A 25,181-nucleotide genomic window follows, 5' to 3' on the forward strand; every position below is an offset into this window, starting at 1 on the left:
CACAAAGTTAATACAAAGCCAAGCACAACTTAAATCCACCAAATGGTAGGAAATAGTATATGGCTAATGTGAAGTGGCTACCAAAACTTATCAGAGAAACAGTTTACACACTACTATTATGTATATTAACCTAGTCAAATACTTGTTGAGTACTTACTATGTGTCAGGTATTTGAGATACATCAGTGAACAGCCATGCATACATCCCTGCATTCCCAATGGGGGAAAGAAACAGTAATCATAAAAAATTATCAAGCATTTCAAGAGACACTAAGTACTATGGAAAAATAGCAAGAGTAAAGGTGAACCACACTGGGGGTGAGGAGGGCGGGAGGAGATTGCAAAGTAGGGTGGTCAGAGTAAGCCTTATGGAGAAAATAGTATTTGAAATTTTAAGGAGCTGAGGGGTTTAGCCATGCACATATCTGAGAGAAGAATGTTCCAGACAGAGGGACTGTCAGTTAATGCAAAGGCTTCCTCAGAGAGTACATGGCATATGTGAGAAAAAGCATGGAGGCCAAGTGTAGGTGAAGTACTTAGTGAGGGGGAGAGTAAAGAGAGTAAGTTGGGGAGAAGGGGGAACATATGAAGAGGTATAGGGCAGGGCTAAATCCTGTTAGGTGATAAAAGGACTTTCTTTGGCTTTTAATAAAGACAAATGGAGAATCAATGGGTGGTTTTGAGCAGAAGACACAATATAATTTTTAAAAATATAAGAATCACTCCAGATGATGAACTGAGAATAAACTACAGGGGAGCAAGGGTAGAAAGCAAGGTAGATAATAGCACATTAAGAGGAAATTAGTGACTAAAACCCAAACACAGAAGAACCCTACAAAGCTATACACAAATATCCCAAAACAAGGTTACTATATTAAAGTAAGTTACCATACCAACGTTTTGCAGTTGCCAGAATCCTTTGAGGGCTTACTGATTGAAGAAGACAAAAATCAAAATGAAATACTTTCAAGTAATTTTTACATTTTACCTTTGGACAGACAACCTCAACTTCTGTAATCTTTGGTGTAACTGTCTGTTTGAAAAGGGAACAGGAATATTCCTAAAATATCCATGCCATAACAGTGGATATATATACATGGTACACTTACCTCTTCATTACCTAAAGAACAAAAAGCACTAATATGAGTAATCCAAATCAAGGACATCCCCAAATTATGTATTACTGGGCTTAGAAAGGTCTAGTGTAAAACTTTTTTTTAGAACCCAGCTGGCAAGGGATAAGGAAATATTCAAGAACATTATGGTCAACAGGTAATAAATCGGTTTGAAATGAAAGCTTTGCCAAGGATAAAAACAAATGGATCAAGAGTTGACTGGGACTTCCCTGGTGGTCCAGTGGTTAAGACTCTGCACTTCCAGTGCAGGGGGCACGGGTTCGATCCCTGGGGTCAGGGAACTAAGACCCACATACTGGGCGGTGTGGCCAAAAAAAAGGCAACAGAACCTTAATAGTAACTTTTAAAGCACATTTAATAGCCTTGTGTGGATAGCTTCACAATTTTATTTCACCTTATTTTACTTATTTACTTATTTTTTGGCCACTCAGCATGTGGGATCTTAGTTCCCCAACCAGGGATTGAACCCGCAACCCCTGAAGTGGAAGCACAGAGTCTTAACCACTGGATCGCCAGGGAAGGCACTTCACAATTCTAGAAGAATTACTACAATCTGTACATCAGCATAGTTTAAACAACTGTTAGTATTAGCAAATAACCATCCATTTTTAAAAACTGAAAAAGTGAAAAGAGCCCAAAAAGCATGTTTACTCCAAAATCAGAAAAGAACCAAGTTCTTGATCTGAAATCAACTGACTATTCAGAAGCATCTTCCCAGTAGCATGTGTAAAATTATAAAGCTATACACTATGTATTTAAGATAACTAAAAAATAATAACAGAGAGTACCCTTCTTAGAACTACTTTATCTTAAAACTGTAACTACACCAGAAGAAAACTTACTCAAATTATCTGTCACAATTCAATTTACAGTGCTGAAGAACATTTTAAAACTTAAGTCGCTCCATCCTTTGAAGGCCTCAATGGAAATGCAAGTTTATTACACTGAGGTTAAGTAACGACCATTCCCAATAATTGCAAAAGACTATCTTTTTGTCAGACTAGAGTTTTATATTTTCACACTGAAGAGATGAAAAACTCAAATCTTGTGTCTTGTCCTCCAAAAATAAGTGGTTGATCATAGATTATTCTCACCTTTATGATGAATGATCAGATTCACAGAACTTTTCCTTGTACTGAATAGCAGTAGGGAAAGACAGAATCACCATTAGGCTAGAGTAGGAAAACCTGGTCTAACATTAAACTTAGGGAAGTCACCTCACTTTCCTGGGCTTCAATTTCCTACAGATGACACCATAATTCTGTATGACTAGATTTCAAAGTTTAACCTTCTAAAAGATGTCAACAGAATTATAAGTATATAGCTCCAAGAAAAACAGTCTGTGTCCTCAAAAGAAAACCAGAGTGTACTGTTTTCCAAGAACACCATGTTCTATAAATCTACCCAACTGTAACAAATGAAGTATTATTCAATTACCATTCAGGGCAACTGTATGTATATGTTTGGAGGATGGGAGACTTCTTACCTACTATAAAATGAGACAACTTATAAGGCAATACATGGTAAAGATAAGTGAAACTAGCCAAGAGGAATGTAAGAAATCAATTTTGCTTAGGGAAGTCAGGGAAAAGATTATAGACAGTACATCTGAGTATGAACTGGAATGATGGATAATGTTTTTGTAGATACAGACGATGATATTCCAGATAAAAGGGGCAAAAATGTATTTGGGAACCACTGTGCAACAGTCTTAAATTTAACTAAAGTGTAAGTTGTAATATACTGCTATAAGTAGGGAGGGATCAATACTTACACAATAAGCTCCAGGCCAAAGTACTTGAAAAACTTTGGCGTATAGGATGCCTAGTTTCAAACCAATGATTTAGTAGACAATTTGGCATTAATGTAAAGAATTAACTGTATTCCCAGAATCATTTACAATTAGAACATATTCACATATTACTTATGTAATAAAGAAATCCAATAAACAAATGATGGGGAAAAGATACTGGAGATTAGTTAGAAAGCTACTGCAGAAAAGACAGGGTCTGAAACAAAGGAGTAACTATTCTTATGAGTCTACCAAAAAATTTAAAAGTAACACTGCATTTCAAAACTAAGAGCTCTAAATCCAAGGTGACAAAATTTCAAATTAATTTTCTGAAAGGGAAAATGCTGAGCTCTTAATATGAAGTTTAAGAGCAATAAAATGGTGTCTTTCACAATATGCTTTCATTCCATGTTACATTTCATATAATTAGTCCAAAAAACAACCAAAAAGCACAACAATAAAACCAACACCTCTCCTGCAGACAGTTTAACATCTCATTCAACATTTTAATTTAGCCTAGAGGTATATCCTGAGCCTTCCAGCATTAAAGACAGAAATGCATTTTTCCCCCAGAAATGCATTTCTTAAACCTATGCTCCACACTCTCAAAGGCTGCATTTCCTTCAAATCTCAACACAGGATTTCAGATTAAGTCTACACCTCTAATTAGTGACTTCTCAAACAATGCTTTCCAACGAATAATTTGTTTTATTTGCTTTGCTACATTCTTGCAAATGTATGAATGAAAAGTACGGTAAAATTAACTACTGTGTACATATAGGGTGCAAAAGGTTTTGAGCCCATTTTAGCTTTGAAACATGCTTCTGAAAAATTGTGAGCAAACAGAAGAGGAACTGCTGGATCTTTCTTTATATAAGGTCTTAAAATAAGACTCAGTAGGATGCCATTTTGAAACTTCCCAGCAGGAAGTTCAGTTTGATCAGAGGGCTGGTTAAGAAATGCTTCAACTAATAATATGAACTGACTTGAAAGTCAGCTTTGTTCTTTTACAAAAGAATATACCAAATTCATAGCAGGTACTACTTTTGTTAATTCAAGAATCATAAACTTCTCATGAAAAATAAGTGTCTTGAAATATCTGAGCATTCAATTAAAATTACTGTGATAAATTCTCTTCCAAGGTATTGAGTACCAGAGATCTGTTACGTGGTAGAATGAAATAAAGACTCAAGTTCATAAATTTAAATTGGCTAAAAAGAAAGCTTTTCATAACTAGATCAGAATCTAACCAAAAACATACTTGGAAAAAGCAAGGATAATTTGAGATTAGTCTTAAAACATGCTGTCAAGAAATAGGAAGCATTTCCTCTTCTGTCCTCACAATTGTTTTTGCTTTTTTTTTTTAATGACTTAACCCAAAGTTAGGAGAACATCACAGTACTTAGCCTGAAAAGATCCATATTAAAGAGATTGGGATTTAAAACCCCAGTAGAAATTTAAGAGACCATAAAGAAAGAAGCTAAGCCAGAGATCCATTCGAGTGAGTTAGGAACCAAAAGCGTTTCAGTTCTGTTCCACCATAATGCCACAAAAGGCTGCCTTAAAACTTCTACGATTACAATCTTAGGCAAGAAAGGGTAATACTTTCAGTTATTGATCGTCAAATCTTGGTGCCTTGATTCTAGACTTAAGTTTCCACGGAAGGACTTGGGCCCCCACTTGTTGAAAAGAGACCAACTCTCTAAACAAGTTTTATCATCATGGGACCTTTTCAGTCAAAGCACAACTATATGTCTAAAACTTTATGTATCATCAGCTCATTTTCTCCTCAGACAAGGTAACAATCTGTAGTGTCCTACAACAGGATTATTTAAACTGATACCATATATCTTATTAATAGCTAAAATACTACACTGCCAATCTTTGGATGGGTAGGAATGTCAACCTGAGCATATTAAACCCAAATACTTCTACACAAACAAGTTTGTTCTTATTCTGTTTGACCTATTTCCTGATTTTGTACGTGTCCAACCATTTTTTCATCCGTGTATCCCTAACTCCTATCAAACGGATTGTCATGAGGCAAATGTTCATAATTTTTTTCGCAAACGGTAATAAACTACACTCACTCAATTATTAACTGGTCAAATAAACTCCCCAAGGCAATCGAATTTTAGAGAAAGAGGGAGACTAAGTGCTATTACTCACTTTCAGGAAAAAAATACTTTTTATTAGAGCCCTAAAAACTGTGATATTTGAATGACTTCAAGGGGCAAAGTTTCTGCTCGAAGTTTACTTTAAACACAACATTTCCAAACCACAGACATCCTAGTGAGGGTACTCCTCTGTGGGAGCCCGGTGGTGTGAAATCTACAGAGGGGGTGGTACTGAAAAAGAACACCTGTGCGTTTGGCCTCACGGAACCCTCTAGTAAGACCTGTAGTAAGTCTCTCTGCCACCAGCGCTGAGGCCTACAAGTGCTCGGCTAGGAAGCGGGCACTGCCTACGGATGAGCGGAACCGCCACTACAGCACAGACACTGGGCCCGGTGGATGGGGGCCGACTTTGGAGACAGAGTGAGCGCCCGGGCGCGCGAGTGGAACAAAACCTGTGGCAAGAAGTAAGGAGGAAGTGCTCTCTCCCGCCCGCCCCTCCCACCTGCGGACACCCGAAACACCCGGGATTTGACAACGTGCTGGGGGCGGGGGAGGGGACTGGCAGTTCCAGGTCCGCCCAGAGAAACTGGGAGCCTGTACTCCAAACACGGGCCCCTCGCCCCCGGAGCTAGGCCTCCGGGGCCGATGCCCGCTGCACCCATCCGGCAGTTGAGGAGCTCGTGGGGGTCTGAGAAGGGTGCAGTCCGCGCGAACCGAGGCCCAGCCGCCCCAGCTGCCGCCACCGCTGCCCTCAGAGCCTCCAGGCCCGGGCCGGGGGCCATCCCGGGTCTCATCCCGCGCTCTGCCCTCCGCTTTATGGAGCCTTCGCCTCGGCCTCTTCTCTTCAGAGCCCAAAAACTCTACAGCCGAGGGGAGAGAGTCCGCCCTCTCTCGCCTCTCCACTTCCCCGTCCCGACTGCCCCTCACACAGCGGAGCGCCGGGAAACGCTCCCAGTGGCCCCGGGACCACCCCCGGTCCTTCCCGCATCGGCACCCGCTTTCCGTAGCTGACACCGCCCGCCGGCCCCAGCACCCGACCCCAGCCCACCTCACCTCAGGCGGCTCCGGCGGCGCTGGACGCAGGAAACTCCTGGGTCCCCGACTCCGGCTCTCCTCGACCCCTCTTCGGTTAACTCCGCTTGTTTCTCTACAAAATGGCGCCGGAGGTCGCGCGCTCACGTCGCGGCCTTTCCCCTCCCCGTTCCCATTTCATCATTCGCTGGCCGCCCGAGGAGGGAGGGCCCCAGCACCAGCCAATGATCGTACCCCGCCCGTGGCTCCTGCCCAATCACCGACGGGTGCCCGCGGATTTAAACCAATCACACACTATCACTTGCAGAAGTCAAGGAAGAAACCAGGCTCTTGCTAGCAACTACCAATCCAGACTCCTACTTCGCGGGCTTTGGCCAATTGCCGCTCACCAGTCCCCAGGGACGGGAGTAGGAGCCCTTGCGCCTGCGCTCGAGGCGAGGGCCAATGGAGAGACGCAGATAACTTCGATTTGGGGTTTTACGGACTTCCCACCTGCCCTCGAGGTCGTCGACCAATGGGGGCCTGGCATTGCCTCTGAGAAACAATAAATAAAGGAGAGGGCCCTTAAATCCTCGCCACCTTGCGCGGGCACTACTCTGAGAGGGAAAAACGGTCTTCCGATACTCTCCTTCCTCTTTCGAAGTGTCAAGTCTGGTAGACCACCGGGCTTCCCAATCTTAAACATTTCCCCACCCCCACCCCCACCCCCACCCTTCTTGTCCATTTGGCGGGGAACGCCAGCTCCCAGAAAGCAAGCCAGCCTGTAACTAGAGTGGTGGCGCTTTTGCATCCTGGGATATGTAGTTCCCCCCTCCCCATTCCTGTCGCAAACGTAGTGCGAGTTCTTCCGTCACTGACTGCGCCCTAGGAGGAGTAATGCGTGCTGGAGAACGTAGTCCCCCAGGTTCCCGTTTGGTCCTAGCCTGCCTCACTTTCGTCAAGAGAACTTTCCCATCTAGTTCTGCCTGTTGAAGAAGGGACTCTTTACAGAGAGGTAGGAAGCTCAGTCTCTCTTTGGCTTAGTCCCTGCAATTGGTATCAGAAAGAATACTTACGCCCTTTGCTCTCGGGAGAAAGAATAGAGAAACATTTTTTTAAAGATTTTGTGGTCACGTGTTCCTAGCTGAGTGTGGGAGGAGTGGAAGGAAGTGTTGGCTGGTGGCTCTTTTAAGTTTTGAAAAAAATGTATCCTCATCACCCCGTCCTGAGGCTATGCTGGGTTGCTTGTCTCCTAGCCATCTCTCTCATACCACCTTTTGTGCCTAAAAATGCTTTAAAAAAATTATGGTAAAAACACATAGCATAAAAATTACCATCTTAGCTGTTTTTAAGTGTACCGCATAGTAGTGTTAAAACTATATGCATATTATTGTGCACCTGATCTCTAGAACTTTTTCATCTTGCAAAACTGAAACTGTATGCCCATCAAACAACTCCCCATCTCCTCCTCCCAATCCTTGACAACCACCCTTCTATTTTCTAAGAGTTTGACTACTTTACATACCTCATATAGGTGGAATCATGAAGAATTTGTCTTTTTGTGACTGGCTTATTTCACTAACGTCCTAGAAATACTTACTGACACCTGCCCATTCCTTGGTTGGAGGCAAACTCTTTCAGCAGACATTTACTGAGTGGTGATTTCAAACAACTGTAGGATACCTAGGGACCCCACATACAGCAAGGGCAAGGATTGCTTCAGTCCTGTTCATGGCTGTATCCCAGCACCTAGCACAGTGCCTGGCACATGGTAGACATGTGAGCAAATAAATGTTGAAAAATCAGGAAATGGAGAAATGGACTTAAAACATTATGATATTAGTGATAGAAGGCCCCCTAAACAGACCAAGGATGAGGAATAAGTCCCTTCTATACCTTGTTGCTGTATAAAATTGCTAAAACCTCTATGGATAGCAGAATTTTGGCCAAATTTATCAAAACTGAAAATGCACAGACCCATTGACCCAGTGTCTAGGAATTTATTCCACAGGTGAATATTGCAGATTTGTACAGAGATGAATATATAAAGATATTCACTGATGCATTGTTAATGGAGTCCCAAAAGATTGGACACAATAGGGAAGAGGATAAATAAGTGTATGGTACTGTTATACAATGGAATACTACAGAGTTTTTAAAACCGGTGAGGTAGTCTATGGGTACTGATATGGAATAATTCAAAGATTTATTGTTAAATTTGAAAGTTAAGTGCAGAAAAAGAAAAAACGAAACAAAAAAACTGATGGTATAATCAGTATGTTACCATTTGTGTAGGAGAAAATAACTATATTTGTATTTACATATAAATAAATGCATAAAAAGATTTGAAAAGATACACCCTTTCCCCAAACTGACACCAGTTGTTATCCCTAGGGAGGGGAGTGGAATGAGGAAGGGTAAAGGGAGCTTTTGCTTTTTGTTTTGTGTATTACTATATTATTTGAACTTTTTGCAAAGAGGATGTATTCATGTTCTATTTGTATAATTTAAAATAAAATTTTTTTAAAAGGAGACAGCTAATGACATCCATAGAGGTCAACTATCTAAGATCAATTCTGTAATTCTACAACTAAATCAGGTCTCAGACATAAATCTCCTAAAGTCAGTTGAATGAAATAAAGCTGAGTTGCCTTTCCCCACTTCCGCCTGTCTTTATACTGAGGCTGCTCTGGGAGACCCTTCTGCCCACTGCCAGTGCCGCCCTCCCACGCCCCATCCTCACCCCCAGCTACACCAACACCACTGCTAGGATTTGACGTGCCTTGGGGACTTAGCCTAGTACTTGCAGGATTTGCACAATAAATAGCCTGGAGATCAAAGTCCTTCAACTGTGTGTTGTCAAGAATTCTGGGTGGCTTCTATCCCTGCTAGAAAAGAGAGAGACTCATAGAATGTTTACAAATTGGAAGGGTTAATGGAGATAACTTAGTGTACTTTTTTCACTTTACTGAAAGACATAGTTGGAAATCATGCCCAGACAAACTAGTTTACTAGAGACTATCACAAAGGCATCACCTTGTAACTTAGCAATTATGTGTTCTGGGGTTCAAACATAATTAGAAATAGGATATTTTTACCAGCTGTTAATTACTCACCTGGCCTCTTTCCTCAGCCTTCTTCCAATCCTTCACCCCCAGTTAACTGTGCTTCCCATGCTCTAGAAGAACTATACAAACTCTTTTGTTTCCCAAAATAGCCTGGAGAGGGAAATCTAAGTGTTAGGAAACAAAAGCCTTATTGAATTGGCTTGGGGTGGAGGCAAAAATACCTAGAACACAAAGGACTTTGAGAGGTTGAGATCTGTGCAAACTGTGTTATAAAATGTTTGGTGCTTGAATGAAGAAGAGATACAAGGCCTTTTTATTCAGTGTTCTTGTTTTTCAGTCCCATTTATCAGAGAGTCAGTAACTTCAATTTACAGTAGTTTTGTTTTGTTTTGTTGTGTTTTGGCTGCATTGGACAGCATGCGGGATCTTAGTTCCCTGACAAGGGATCGAACCCATTCCCCCTGCAGTGGAAGCATGGAGTCCTAACCACTGGACCACCAGGGAGTTCCCAGTTTATAGTAGTTTTGACTGTCTTATCCAAAGCAACTGACTGACAGCCTAAAGCTAAATTCTGATCTCCTTCCAGACCATCAGCAATGCCTAAGCAAACCTTATGGCTCCCTGGGCACCCAGGCTTTGGTATGACTTTGGTGGCTCTACCCTGATGGGAGGATGACCAGGGAGGCACATTGCAGAAAGCCCATTGAGGAATTCAGAAACCCAGGCCCCGAACCAGGCTGTGCCCCTAACTTTCTGTGTAACCTTGGGAAAGTCATTTCCCCTCCCTGCACTTCTTTTTCCCTCTTTACTATTCTGAGGATATTGGGTTTGGCTCCCAAAGTGTGTTCTGTGGACTCCTAGGAAGCCAAAGACTTACTGTGTGGTCCTGGAATTCTTATGTGCACATAGGTTTATTAATCAACTAATATACTCTAAAAGTAAAACTTTACATGCTTTATCTCATCCACACCTCAAGACCCTGTAGCGTAGGGACCCCATTTTACAGATCATAAAACTGAAGCTTAGAGAGGTGAGTCACTTGCCCAAGGTCACATACCTAGTCAATGGCAAAGCAAGCCTTGAAACCCAAGCTCTCTGACTTCAGGGCTTACATTCCCAGCCACTGTCCTCTAAGCCTTTGTTTGGAAACCCCCGTGCCTAGGTGATCTCCCAACTGTCATGTTCAGTGGTCCGTAGTGATCAGATACTTTCCAAGCCAAAAAATGTGATGCATCGTCTGATAGGGTGTTATAAATGAGTGAGACAGATTCTGAAAATACTGCTGTGAGTTTGGTGTTTTCCAGTTGAGTTTACATTTGAATTTTTAGATTCTCTCTTTTTTTAAAAATTTTATTTATTTTTGGATGCGTTGGGTCTTCGTTGCTGCGTGCGGGCTCGCTCTAGTTGCGGCGAGGGGGGCTACTCTTCGTAGTCGTGCGCAGGCTTCTCATTGCGGTGGCTTCTCTTGTTGCTGACCACAGGCTCTAGGCGCGTGGGCTTCAGTAGTTGTGGCACGTAGGCTCAGTAATTGTGGCTCACGGGCTCTAGAGCGCAGGCTTAGTAGTTGTGGTGCACGGGCTTAGTTGCTCCACGGCATGTGGTATCTTCCTGGACTGGGGATCGAACCTGTGTCCCCTGCATTGGCAGGTGGATTCTTACCTACTGTGCCACCAGGGAAGTCCCTAGATTCTCTCTTTAATACGGGATTTTGTCCCAAGACTGTGTAGGAAACTCCTGACTTTTTTTAAAGGTTATTTATCCCTCTCTCTCTTTTCATGAGAGAACAGGGAAGAAGCTAGGAGGAAAAAGGAAAAGCCACAAAGCATCTCCTCTGGTTCATGGTTAGTTTAGCACTGAGTGGATGCTTGCAAACAAGTTAGAGCAGGTCTGAGAATCCTACCTGGGCTTTAGACAGATTCGCGGACTTTAGGATTATTGATGGAATTCTTCTGAGCTGGACAGAGTCTGTATGACTCTGCCGTAACTTTCTGTGTCCTCCCTGATTACTCGTTATTCTCTGCCCATCTGGGCCCCTGCCTTGGCAGATAGCTCTCGTTTAGTACTACAGACTTCTCTGGGCACTGTCTCAGCTCCTCAGCCCCCAACTTACACTTAACATGGTTTACCTAAAACCCGTCTCTACTGTCATCTTAGAGGGGTAAACTTACAAGGTATCCTCAGCTGAAGGTGGGAGGGGGCAATGAGTTGAGCATTGTCTTCCAAATTCCTTTTTTTAGGGTGGAGGGCCACACCTCCCGGCTTGCAGGATCTTAGTTCCCCAACCAGGGATTGAACCAGGGCCTCAGCAGTGAAAACCCAGAATTCTAACCACTGGACCAACCAGGGAACTCCCCTTCCAAATTCCTCTTGACCATTCCATACTTCCTTCTCTAGGTTATTAAGTCCATCAGACATTTAATCTCTTCCAAATACAGTACAGAGTCTTGGAAGTCTGAGAAAAAGAGGCCTCTGTCTTTAATATGTTTACAGTCACTCTTTGGAGAAGCAAAAGACAGACCAGGAAATCATTAGTGAACAATTCAAGCCTGTATGTTACCTATAGAATGAATAGGTCAATAATCTAAATGCTGGAAGCTGATCCAGGAGAAATACTTTTGCTGGAATTCTTTCAGGATATGTAGCTTAAAACAGTACCCCCTCCCTGAACCCCAAAAGGTAAGCTTACTAGCCACCCACACTGGCCTGAAAAGGACTTTTCATGACCAAGAATCCCTGAATTCAAATATATTGGGGGCCTCTTGGGCTTCCCTGGTGGCACAGTGGTTGAGAGTCCGCCTGCCGATGCAGGGGGCACGGGTTCGTGCCCCGGTCCAGGAAGATCCCACATGCCGCGGAGCGGCTGGGCCCGTGAGCCATGGCCGCTGAGCCTGCGTGTCCGGAGCCTTGCTCCGCAATGGGAGAGGCCACAACAGTGAGAGGCCCGCGTACCGAGAAAAAAAAAAGAAAATCAAATATTTGTCCTTCCCCACACTACCCCCCCCCAGAAGCTACAGCAGCTATCATTAATTAGCTCATCATATTTGGTAGGCAAAAATCTTCCAAAATTCAGAACCCGTAGGGAAAATAATAAGCAAACATATTTGGAATAAAATATTGGGGAATCTCTACGGAGGCCCATTTCAACCCCCAAAATCTGAGGCTAATTAGCCTCATTCACTGACCTGAGGATGAGGCTAGGCCCATATTTGTCATTGTAGCCCTGTGGTTTTAGAGTAGTCACAGATGGTGAAAGAAAGGACAGACTCCAGGTTCAAGTAAAAAGGAAAGCGTTTGGAATAATGTCATTCAAGCTGCTATAACAAAATACTGTAGACCCAGTAGCTTATAAAAACAGAAATTTATTCCTCACAGTTCTGGAGGCTGGGAAGCCCAAGATAAAGGCACCAGCAGATTCAGTGTCTGGGGAGAGCCCAGAGCCCACTTCCTCGTTCATAGATGTACATCTTGCTGTAACCTCACATGGTAGAAGAAGCAAGGGAGTTCTCTGGCATCCCTTTTATAAAAGCATTAATCTCATTCATGAGGGTTCCACCCTTATGACCTAATCACCGCCCAAAGGCCTTACCTCCCAATACATCACACACACCCCTCCACCACCAGGGCAGAACCCTCATTTCTTCAACAGATAATCATTGATTAAACAACAGCTGTGTCCTGGAACATAGCTCAGAGCAGAATAGGCACTTCAGGTGTCTGTGCAGGTTGACGTTGCTCATGATCATCTGCTCAGACTAGCAGAGCAGCCAACTGTCAAAGAATCACAGATGTGATCAATGTTAACAAAGGGGGAACATAGGGAGTTTTGGGGAGCCTGCAACCCAGTCCGGGGATTCAAGGACTCTCTAAGGATGTGAAAAGGAGTAGGAGTTCTCTAAACAGAATGGCAGAAAGGGAGTACATTCCAGCAAAGAGCTAAGCCTCACCGAGATGATACTGGCATCTTTGAAGAATTAAAAGACCAGGAAGGTTGGAGCCTAGAGAGGCAGCCAGAGGACCATTTAAGCCTCTGTGCTCAGCCCTTTATCCTAAGGGCTCTGGGAGCCTTTGAAGGGTTGGATGGAACAGCTGTTGTGCTCATATTTGCACTGTTTGAAGGTCACACTGGCTGTTGCGTGAAGCAAGTACTGGTGTCCAGCCAGAGAAGTTGCTGGGAGACTAGCCAGGAGGCTACCGCAGGAGTCCAGGGGAGGTGCTGGCCATGGGAATGGAGCAAAGTGGGCTTTGGCAACTGATGGAGTGTGAAAGGTGAGGGAGAAAAAGTGAAGGATTGTCTGCCCTTGGGCACCTCCTTCCTCCCACCTCAACTCCGCCTCTTGATGCAGGGAGACTGGAGGAGCAGGTGTGGAGGCAGAGACAGTGAGTTCAATTTGAAGGTGAATGTGTTTCACACATTCAGGCCGTGGGCTAAAGCTCTGGGCGGCTGAGAGCCAGAACTGCTGATGGAGGCACTGACAAGCCGGTTGCCCTGGGGGAGCCTTCAGAGAGCAGAGGCCTCGGGGCCCTGAGAAGAGCTGTGCTCAGGCTCCTGGTTGAGGAGGGAAGAGTCTCCAGCATGCTGGGAAACAGCCCAACCCAGGAGGCCTGAGGACTGCTGGAGGCTGAGTGAAGTCACACAAGCCAGAGGACTGAGGGACCCAATGTGTTTGAGCAGTCAAGCAGGGAGGAGGTTGACAAGGCCTTGGGCTGTGGGACCTTTTCTGTGGCTGAGAGGGAGTTTGAGCCAGATGGGATCAGGCTGCAGAGGAGAGCTGTAGCTGGAGGGCAAAGGAGGGTTTGTACTTTTTAAGATAGAGGGATTGGGGCACATTTAAATGCTAATAAATTTCTTTTGGAAAGAAGTTATCTCTCCTCCCTGTGATGTCTCCTCCCAGGAGTTCAGGTTTAGACAGCTGGAGGGCCAAGGTCTTCTTTGTTTTTGAAATACTTGGGCTTTGATCTTCTTCCGTCCTCCTTCTCCTGAGGGTTCTTCTCCCAGGCAGAAGGTATCCAGCAACAGCACCCACTTAGAGCTGCCTGGGAAGTGACTCTTCCTCTGACTGTTGACTTCTGGGAGAAGAAAGGGCTGCAGCCATCCCGCCCCCACCCTGGCCACCCGGAGTCCACCCTTCCCCTGGGGCATCACGTCCTCACTGGCTGCTTCAGGGCCTCCACAGACCTCTCCCCACCCACGAAGTTGTAAGCCAGGTCACTGCCCCCTTTATAGACAAGGGCTCAGAGGTCATTCTGCAGCAGCTCCCAGGGGAAAGGGACCATGTCCATATACTGCATCTGGTACTGAGGGCAAACCTGGGCGCTGCAGGCAGAAGCAGCTGAGGATGTCCAGACATCCGGCGTCTACTCCAGGAAACTGGGAACTGGGATTCCTGGAGCCCCTTTTCAGCCTTGCCTCTTAATCAGCAAAAAGTTGCCTGTAGATATGGGCCTGTCCCCTCTCCCAGGATAACGATGGTTTCCCTAGTGCCTAGGCTCTAGGACCCCACCTCCATCCCATCTTCTTCCAATTGCAACAGGTGCCTCGCCCTCATCCATTTCCTCTTTCAACAAATATTTGAGTGTTTACTGTATTCTGTCGTGGTCCGAACGCGGGTTGGAAAAGAATTTCCAGACACAAAGCAGAATGTAAAGAGGTTAGAATTTATTAGAGGGAATGGTCGCTGCCAGGACAGCAGGCCGACTTCCTAGTAGTCTGGGAGAGCCAGCCCCGAACACGTGCTATTAGTCAGTTTTTATAGCCCTAGAACAAGGAAACGGTCCGAGGTGAAATTTTTGTTTTCTGATTGGTCGAGGCACATATACCTTCCTTCTTTAGAGTGGGAGTGGGATGGGGCAGATGCCTTTCCTTATTTGGGACGAGAGAGGAACAGGTCTCGTAGCCCAGGTGGGCTCAGGAATTTCGTACCCATCGCAACATGGTGATTAGAGTCCAGTAGGATGTGTAACGCTGAAACTTTTTCAGGCAGGGTTGTCCTTTGTCCTTGAAACACCATTGTCCTTGGAGCACCACACGTTCCAGGCACTGTTACAGGTGCTGGGATCATAGTAGTGAACCAACAGCCTGCCCTACCCTACATCTTAGTGTCAGCTATCTCTGCCCTACCTCTCCCCAAGAAGGCCCCCCAATCTTGGGAGGTCATATCCACGCTCTCGTGCCTCTGCCAGTGGCTGCTAGATCTCCTCGGGCTTACCTGCACAGTTCCTAGGCAGGGAGGGAGTTGAGGGTGTGGCTCAGCTACAGGTATGTGGTACGGCCTGGCCTGGATACATTCAGGCACCCCAGAAATGGGGCCGTCAGGAGGCTGGAAGCAGAGAGTATGGAAGGGGTTATGGGGTTGAAAGCCTCAGATATTCCCTCCCACCATCCCATTTTCCATGCCAGTCCCCCAATACTTGGTGAACCTCATAGAGATGCTATTTTGGGATCCCACAAGCTCGTCCCATGCTCTACAGCCCTGAGCCCCTTCTGTAATTCTGCTCATCCCCTTCCCATGCAGACTAAGTCCTTCTCTCTCTCTAGAATCCTTCTCTGTAAAACAGAAGAGTTGGCCTAGATGATCTCAAAGTCCTTTCTGTCTGGAAATGTTCTGACTTCCACAGCAGCCCCTGGTCCACCCTGTACTCCAAATGGGAGTTGTCAGGGAGAGTTACCTGGAGAAGGCAGGACAGAGAGAGGAGGGGCAGCCAGGCCACTTTGCACGTCTTCCTCTCTTACCATCACTACGTGATAGTCCCAAGAAGTAAGGATCCCAAGGACACACCTGTCCTGGTCAGGGGACCCTGGGGAAGTGCTGCCTGTTCCCCCATTCCCACCATCCTGAGCACCTCACATTCTGATCTCTTTCAGGCTCAGACCATGCTGTCCACAGTCCAAGGCTGCCCTAGGTAAGCTTTTTTTTTTTAATATTTATTTATTTGGTTGCACCAGGTCTTACTTGCAGCAGGCAGCCTCCTTAGTTGTGGCTCCAGGGCTCCTTAGTTGTGGCATGTGAACTCTTAGTTGCAGCATGCATGTGGGATCTAGTTCCCTGACCAGGGATCGAACCCAAGCCCCCTGCATTGAGAGCGTGGAGTTTTATCCACTGCGCCACCAGGGAAGTCCCCAACAAATTGTTTTGTTTTGTTTTTTAAAGAATCAATTTTATTTATTTATTATTTTTGGTTGCGTTCATCTTTGTTTGTACACACGGGCTTTCTGTAGTTGTGGTGAGCGGGGGCTACTCTTTGTTGCGGTGCACAGGCTTATTGTGGTGGCTTCTCTTGTTGCAGAGCACGGGCTCTAGGCGCGCAGGCTTCAGTAGTTGTGGCTCATGGGCTCTAGAGTGCAGGCTCAGTAGTTGTGGCACACGGGCTTAGTTGCAGGGATTGAACTCGTGTCCCCTGAATTGGCAGGCAGATTCTTAACCACTGTGCCACCAGGGAAGTCCCCCCAACAAATAGTTTTTAAGTGCCTCCTATGTGCCAGGTGTTGGGAATATAGCAGCAAAAAAGCAAAGTTCCTGCAGTCATTGATTTTGCATTTAAACAGGGGGTTGTGATAAACAATACTACTAAGGAAATAATGTTGAGCAGTCTAAGTGCTATGAAAAGAAATGGAGCAGAATAAGGTGCTGGAGTGACAGAGGTGGGAAGGTTGGGGAGGTGGTAGCAGCTCTTTTTGTTTGGGGAGACCTCTCTGATAAAGGGTCTGAGCAGAGACCTGAAAGAAGTGAGGGAGGAAACCACACAGACATCTGGTGGCTGAGGGTTCCAGGCAGGAGACCAGAAAGTACAAAGTCCCTGAGTCTGTAGCTGAGGCTGAGCAGTGGGAGAGGAGGAGTAACAGAAAAAGAGGTCAGAGAGGAGCCAGAATTATGGGGCCCTGTCAGCCATGGTAGATGAGGACTTTGGCTTTCATCCTAGTAAGAAGAGAAGCCATAGAAGATTTTGAGCTGAGGATGTGAGCTGACCTTAGTTTTAAAAGGTTACTGCAAGAAGAAGACTACAGGAGAGCAAAGGGGTGGAGGGCAGCAGGAATCTTCAAAGTAGAAGGATGTAATAGTCCAGGCAAGAGATGATGGTGGCGCTCGCTTCAGCAGCACGTATACTAAAATTGGAACGATATAGAGAAGATTAGCATGGTCCCTGCGCAAGGATGACACGCAAATTCGTGAAGCGTTCCATAACTTTATGTGTATAACTGATTCACCTTGTTATAAAACAGAAAGTAACACACCATTGTAAAGCAATTATCTCCAATAAAGATGTTAAAAAATAATAATAATCAGCCCAAGTTCTTCATTCTGTTCTTGGATTTTGTTAAAAAAGATCCAAAGGGGAAAAACATTCTTCTGGAGCAAGATTCTTTTCAAAACTCTGTCAGAAAGAATAAAATAAGAAAGAACATGAAAAAAAAAAAAGAGATGATGGTGTATTGGACTAGTTGCAAAGGTGGAGAAAAGCATTACCTCTAATAATTATCTCCAGACTACAGGGCACAGCACTCACTGTCTCCCATCCCACCTCACCAACCAGTTCCTGGGGTGGCCACGTTGGCCTGGTACCTTCAGAAGAGGTTGCTCATGCCAGCAGCGTTAAGGCCCCTGGTAGCCATGTGCCCCTCAGCAGAGTGAGTAGAGGTTGCAGATGTTGAGGGCAATGCCCTGAATCATACCATAAGCTTCCAGGACCTGCAGAGAGGAATCAGTCCAAGGACTTTCCAGGGTTGAGGGTAAAAACACAATTTACTACTCTTTCAGGCACAGGGTCTGTTGACTGGGACACCTAACATGGTGAAAACGGCCAGCAAAGCATGAGGGACTGAGCCTGTGCCCTCTGGCCTCTTGGGTCAGGAGGCAGTCTTGGAGCTGACCCCCAGGGACACATCCATGCCATACCACAGGGAGCTGAGGGCACTGCTGCTACCCTCCTCGTGGGAGAGAGCTACCAATTATAAGCCAGCTCCACAAAGTCAGGGGGCTGGATTATGCTCTAGAGGCCAGGATTCACAATTTTTTTTTTTTTTTTTAAGTTTTGACCCCATTTAGATAGGCCCAAAGGCTCTGTGGTCCTCTTATCTCACCCCTTCCTACTCCTAGTGGTATTCTACTATCTCCACGTGGCCATGCACAGCAGGAACTTTGCAAGGCTGCATGGCAGGCAAACCCCTGGTAGAAATCTGGAGTGAGATTGCACATTAATCTAATGTGAAAATCAGAATTTGGTGAGCCGTGATTGCTCCCTGTGCACAATAACCCAAGGGTCAAAGGAAAATGCGAGGCATTTGTCATTTTGGGCTCTGGCAATGGCTAATCAGAGCCTTAAGGGCCCAGCACCAGCCCCGGGAGCAGAGGCAGAAAACACTGCTCTGGGAAGGTCATCCCCTCAGAGTTGTCATCATTCCCTGTGAGACCTCCTGCTGTTTATTTGGTTTAAAAAAATCATAGAGTGCTGAAGTTTGCGTTCAGATTTGCATCACTTGCATTCAGATATGCACACCCTCTTGGGAGGAAGAGACAGGAGTGGTGTGACAGCAAATACTGTGGGAGGAATTGGGGACAGTCCTATCTCCTGTGTCAGAGAAAATGTTATCTCTGATGTGGATCAGGGCCTATCTGCTAAGTGTTTTGCCAAGGCCTTTGTAGGTTTCTTCTGGATTAGGGCAGGGTAGGGGGCAGAGTTGGAGGCCCTGTGGGGAGACCACATAGCCCAGGGGAGAAACCCTGTCCTTGGACACAAAAAAACCTGAATTCTAGTCCACAGTCTGCCCCTTACTGCCTGGAAGGCTTTGGGATAGTTTGTTTTCCTGTAAAATAGGGAGGAAATATTACCTGAATTTTTAAATGAGGACAGTATATTGTATTTGCAATTTAAAAGCAATGAGAAACAAGAAAAAAAATGTTTTAAATTTTATTTTTATGTATTTACATTTTTTTCTAGTTTTATTGAGATATAATCGACACATAACATTGTATTAGTTTAAGGTATACACCATAATGATTTGACATATGTATATGTTACAAAATGATTACCACAATAAGTTTAGTTAATATCCATCACCTCACATAGTTACAGTTTTTCTTCTTGTGATGAGAACTTTTTTTTTTAAATTATTTATTTATTTATTTTTAGCTGCATTGGGTCTTCGCTGCTGCTTGCGGTCTTTCTGTAGTTGCAGAGAGCGGGGGCTACTCTTCGTTGTGGTACGCAGGCTTCTCATTGCAGTGGCTTCTCTTGTTGCGGAGCGTGACCTCTAGTTGCGTGGGCTCTAGTAGTTGTGGCCCACGGGCTTAGTTGCTCCACGGCATGTCGGATCTTCCCGGACCAGGGCTCGAACCCTTGTCCCCTGCATTGGCAGGCAGATTCTTAACCACTGCGCCACCAGGGAAGCCTGTGATGAGAACTTTTTTTTTTTTTGCGGTACGCGGGCCTCTCACTGCTGTGGCCTCTTGTTGCGGAGCACAGGCTCCAGATGCGCAGGCTCAGCGGCCATGGCTCACGGGCCCAGCCGCTCCGTGGCATGTGGGATCTTCCCGGACCGGGGCACGAACCTGTATCCCCTGCATCGGCAGGCGGACTCTCAACTACTGCGCCACCAGGGAAGCCCGTGATGAGAACTTTTAAGATTACTCTCCTAGCAACTTTCAAATATACAGAACACTATTATTAATTATAGTCACCATGCTGTACATTACATCCCCAGGACTTATTTATCTTTTTTTTTAATATATATAAATTTATTTATTTTATTCTTGGCTGCCTTGGATCTTCGTTGCTGCGCACAGGCTTTCTCTAGTTGCTGTGAGCGGGGGCTACTCTTCCTTGTGGTGCATGTGCTCCTCATTGCATTAGCTTCTCTTGTTGCGGAGCACAGGCTCTAAGGCGTGCAGGCTTCAGTAGTTGTGGCACGAGGGCTCAGTAGTTGTGGCTCGCGGGCTCTAGAGTGCAGGCTCAGTAGTTGTGTTGTACGAGCTTAGTTGCTCCATGGCATGTGGGATCTTCCCGGACCAGGGCTCAAACCCATGTCCCCTGCATTGGCATGCGGATTCTTAACCACTGCGCCACCAGGGACATGCCCTTATTTATCTTATAACTGGAAGTTTGTACCTTTTGACCATCTTCAGAAATTTCCCCAGCCTCTAGAAATAAGAATTTTTAAATCCCCATGTGAGTCCCACCAATCTGCCTTCCTCACAGGGTTGCTGTAAACTGATTGGGGGGTGTGCTCTGTGTGTGTATGTGTGTATAAGAACAGCTCTGTGCACTGGGGTTCTGAGCTCTTTTCCTTTGCTCTCCCACCAGCTGAGGAGGAGAGAGGTGCCCTCTTTCCAACCCTCACCGAGGAGAGGGGTGACTCACCCCATTGAAGCAGTTGTCCTCTGTGGTATAAAAGCAGAGCAGTAGTAGGTGTTGAGGGAAGTCCAGAGGCTGTGGACTGAGACCTGGAATCAGGCAGTGAGGGTGTGGCCACCTGGGCTCACCTCCACTCCCAGGGCAGTTACTCCATTTCCTGCCATATTGATTACCTCTGATCAATCTAAACTGGCCTGCCTGGTGGCATCATCTGCCTCTGGCCTAAGGATGACAGAAAGCCAGCTGCCTCAAAAGTAGACATGCCGGGCTTCCCTGGTGGCGCAGTGGTTGAGAGTCTGCCTGCCGATGCAGGGGACGTGGGTTTGTGCCCTGGTTCGGGAAGATCCCACATGCCGCGGAGCGGCTGGGCCCATGAGCCATGGCCACTGAGCCTGCGTGTCCGGAGCCTGTGCTCCGCAGCGGGAGAGGCCACAACAGTGAGAGGCCTGTGTACCGCAAAAAAAAAAAAAAAAGTTGACATGCCAAGGACTAGAAGGATACAGGACTTACTCATTGCCAATGAGGCCATGGTAGTAACCATAGTCTATCAGAGGATCATCACCCAGCTGGTAGTTGCTCATTTCCTTCTCATTCCAAAGCCCTGATACCAGAAGATACAAATAAGTGCTGAGAAGCCCCTCCTTTTGGTAACAGTGATAATGGCTAAGCTTGAGTGCTAGGCCCTGCTCTGAGCCCTGCATATTCATTGTCTCCTTTATTCACCCTAATCCTGTGAAGCAGGTACTATTGTGTGCATCCCTTTTTTGGGGGGAGGGGGAGGTCACACCGAGTGGCTTGCGAGGATTTTAGTTCCCCGACCAGGGATTGAAGCCACGCCCTTGGCAGTGAAAGTGCAGAGTCCTAACCACTGGACCACCAGGGAATTCATTTCCTTTTCTTTCTTTCTTGTTCTTTGTGCATTCCCATTTTCCAGATGAGCAAACTGAGACACAGAGAGGCTAAAGAGCTTGCTCAAGGCCACACAGCCAGTCAGTGGCAGAGCCAGGTTTCAAACCCAGGTTAGTGCCATTTCCAGGTCTACACTTAGTGTCTTGGCTATACTGCCTCGTGCAGCATTAACAGAGAACCATACTCAGCATCTCAGAGCAGCTGATGTCTCAGATTAGCCTTATGTACAGATGGGGAAACAGGCCAGAGGGGATAGAGATCAAGGTCAGAGGTTGATCCCTGGTTCCAGATGTATCCTGAATCTTTCCATTGATCTCCACCTCCAGTGCTCTCATTCTAGTCCATGTGTCACCATCATCTCTGCCTGGACCACTAGAACAGGCCCTACTGGTTTCCTTCCTTCTACTCTTCCCCGACCCCCGCAATCCATCCTCCTGTTAAAACCCCTCCAATGGCTTCCTGGAGAATCCTTACCATGGCTTACAAGGCCCCCAGGATCCCGTTCATCTGTCCAGTGGCACTCCACCACGTGCCCCTGCTCACTCTGCTCCCGCCACAGAGGCCTTCTTTCCACCTGGGTTATTCTGCCTCAGGTTTGCACTTATTTTTCTCTCTTCCTGGACCGCTTTTCTTGAGGCTCTTCTCGTGCCTTCTTCTTGTCATTCAGCCCACTTGTCTCCTACTCAGGAAGGTTTCCCAACTATGATGTCTAAAGCAGTCCGTCATAGCTCATAGCATTCTCTGAAACGACCTTGTTTATATGTGTGTGTACACTTATTGCCTATTTTTCCCCCACCTAGAAGGCAGAGACTGCCTTGGTCACTACCGTATTCCAGTCTGAGCCAGGCTGGGTGCTCAAAGAATATTTGAAGAGTGAAGGACAGGATAAAGATTACTGGGCAGTGCTGGCCTTTTACACCTGTTCAGAAGTCAAGGACCTGAGACTTACTTGAAGTTGATAGAAAATGGACCCTTGACAATTTGTGCACTCGGGGTGGCGGGGCACATATATACTCTCATAACTTTCTCCAAAGACGCAGAAGTCATGGCTGGCAAAAGTGGGGAGCTTTTCAAAGAAATTCAGCAGTGCTTGGCAGTTGTCAGAAGCCCCCTGAACGGAGAGGAAGTGGGGCCCAAGGTGGGGGTCAAAGTGGGAAAGAATCACAGACAGGCTCCCCTGCCCCAGCCAAAGGGTGAGAAGAGATCATATACTCATTTGCACATTTTGCTGAGCTCCCCTCTTACCCGCTCTGGTCCATCCTCCCTTTCACTTTAACATGGCAGAGCTGGTCTGACCCAGGCAGTCCAGGGCTTCACACTCTTCAGAGCTTCCTATCACCCTTAACCCTAATGGGGCTTATGAGACTTTTGGTAGTCAGGCCCTGTACAGCTCACCAGCCCGATTCTCCCGCTTTTTTTTTTTTTTTTATTTTTTATTTTGGCCACACCATGCAACATGCTTAGTTCCCTGACCAGGGATCGAACCTGCGCCCCCTGCATTGGAAGCATGGAGTCTTACCCGCTGGACCACCAGGGAAGTTCCTGTCACCCTCCGTCTTAAACGTAATGCTCCAGCCTCTCAGGCATCAGCTTTCCCTATCTCCAAGCCTTTGTCCCTGCTTACACTCTGTGAGTAGACTCTTTTCCTCCACAATCACTGGGCTTTGTTCCCTGAGGCCAAGGGTGATGTACATCTCCCTGCTCTGTGCTTCCCAATCCCCTCTAGCTCCTCTTTTGCCATATTCCTCACACTTGTAATGACTAGTTTGATGTCTGCTTCTGCCCTAGACTGTAAGCTCCATGAGGAGGGACTGGACCACTTCCTTCACTGCTGTTTCCCCCATGTGTAGCACTGTACCTGGCACACAGTAAATTACTAAGAAGAAGATTGTTGCATTCAATTTCAGATTAGAAAATGAAGGTCCAGGGAATTCCCTGGAGACCCAGTGGTTAGGACTCCGCACTTTCACTGCCAGAGCCCAGGTTCAATCCCCGGTCGGGGAACTAAGATCCCACAAGCTGTGTGTACGGCCGAAAAAAAAAAAAAGAAAGAAAGAAAGAAAAAAAAAGAAAATGAGCGTCCAGGGACTTCCTGTTGGCTCACTGCTTAAGAATCCACCTGGCAATGCAGGGGACACGGGTTCAAGCCCTGGTACGGGAAGATCCCACAAGCCGCGGAGCAACTAAGCCCATGCGCCACAACTACTGAGCCTGCACTCTAGAGCCCGCGAGCCACAACTACTGAGCCCACGTGCCACAACTACTGAAGCCCGTACGCTTAGAGCCTGTGCTCTGCAACAAGAGAAGCCACCAAAATGAGAAGCCTGCGCACCACAATGAAGAGTAGCCCCCGCTCGCCGCAACCAGAGAAAGCCCGCGCGCAGCGACAAAGACCCAACACAGCCAAAAATAAATTAATTAATTAAAAAAAATAGAAAATGAGGGTCCAGAGATCATTTTGTCTGGCTCCTTAAACTCATAGGTGGGGAAACTCAGGTTCAGGAAAGGTGAGTGACTTGCCCACGGTCACACAAAGAGTAGCTTGCAGAGTCAGCTGCCTGGTCACCACCTGCTTCAAAGCTGGCTCAGGCTTCCTCTGGCCCAGCTGATAAATCCCTCATCTTCTCACAAAGTATCTCTTCGTATACAGTCTGATCTCTGCGACAGCCTTGGGGATGATGATAATGATAGCTGACACTGAGTGTTTTCAATATTCTAGTCATTTGTGTGTATTCACTTCCTTAATCTTTTGCATGACCCTGTGGGATAGGTACTGTTATTAGCATCCCATGTCACAGATGAGGAAACTGAGGCACAGGATATTTAAAGGAACTTGCCCAAGGTCAGATAGCTGGGAAATGGCAGAACTGGGATTGGAACCTGGCAGTCTGACTCTTAACCATGACACTGTCCAGCTGGCCTTGTATATAGGAGGGAGGCATTATTATCCTTTCTCTATCAGCCCCCAGGGTGAGGTTTGGCTTTCTTTGATTCAAAAGCAGGGGCCACAAACCTACTGCCTGCAGGAACTAGGCAGAAAACATGAATGGGTGAAGCAGACAGGTGTCAGGCAACAGGGCCTGGTGGGGACAGTGGTAAACTGGAGAGCACAGGGTCTTCTACAGCCACTCACCCTTGCTGCACCTCCGCTCCAGAAGGGTGTTACTAAGAGCAAATGCAGGCTCAGAGTTGACTTTTTAACAGAAGTCACAAGTCTGAATTTTTAAGTGAAATCTCTCAATTGTGTAAACGGTGGCAACCAAAATTCAAGTTTTCTTCGCTCTAATAGGCAGGGCAAGGAAAACATATCCACGGGCTGAATGGCTGCAGCTCACAGGCCACAGTTTGCAGCCTCTTGTCTGAGACAGAAGGCATTTCCTTTCTTCCTCCAGCTCCCGTCCTCTCGTCCTCCCTCTACCTCCATCTAGCCTTCTTGCCCTTCTTCCTTTCCTTCCCCTTCCTTCCGTCTTCCCTGTCCCCACCTTGAGTGGTGCAGCCACCCACCTGTTGGTCATTGGTCTGGTAGTTCTGGCTGAGAGAGTAGGAGGAACCCACACCAGCGGGGACTCCAGGTCCAGAACACTGGCCACCAGGTTCCAGCTGTGTGGGTTCGTGTCGGCGTTCCCTCTGTAGGGAGGAGGGAGATGTGTGGGTGTCCTTTGGGCTGCAGGGGCCAAGGGCACCCGTACGGCTGAACGCAGTGGTCGTGGGGCTCTTGCCCATGCCTCCTAACAAGATGGCAGCCAGAGAGGGGCATAGGTGGATGCTCCAGTCCAGGAGTAGGTGGCTCCAGGGCATCCCCT

General features: G+C 46.3%; 1 protein-coding gene, 1 long non-coding RNA gene and 1 other non-coding gene across 8 annotated transcripts in view; 2 read left to right on the forward strand and 1 right to left on the reverse strand.

The window, feature by feature from the left end:
- CNOT1 (CCR4-NOT transcription complex subunit 1) overlaps positions 1 to 6,254 on the reverse strand; it is a 101,125-nt gene extending 94,871 nt beyond the window's left edge. For all 6 annotated transcript variants that reach the window (XM_067718257.1, XM_067718254.1, XM_067718258.1 and 3 more), the window contains exon 1: positions 6,098 to 6,254. The gene's annotated coding sequence lies outside the window, so the exon portion shown is untranslated. The remainder of the gene's footprint in view (positions 1 to 6,097) is intronic.
- Positions 6,255 to 6,930: 676 nt separating this feature from the next.
- LOC137214973 (uncharacterized) overlaps positions 6,931 to 25,181 on the forward strand; it is a 37,700-nt gene continuing 19,449 nt past the window's right edge. The window contains exons 1-2 of the long non-coding RNA XR_010939115.1: positions 6,931 to 7,070; positions 15,986 to 16,023. This is a non-coding gene — a long non-coding RNA (uncharacterized lncRNA). The remainder of the gene's footprint in view (positions 7,071 to 15,985; positions 16,024 to 25,181) is intronic.
- On the forward strand, positions 17,201 to 17,307 carry LOC137215803 (U6 spliceosomal RNA). The gene has a single exon (XR_010939436.1). It is a non-coding gene; the product is annotated as a U6 spliceosomal RNA (small nuclear RNA).

This window comes from Pseudorca crassidens, chromosome 20 (assembly GCF_039906515.1).
Source record: "Pseudorca crassidens isolate mPseCra1 chromosome 20, mPseCra1.hap1, whole genome shotgun sequence".
Taxonomy (NCBI): domain Eukaryota; kingdom Metazoa; phylum Chordata; class Mammalia; order Artiodactyla; family Delphinidae; genus Pseudorca; species Pseudorca crassidens.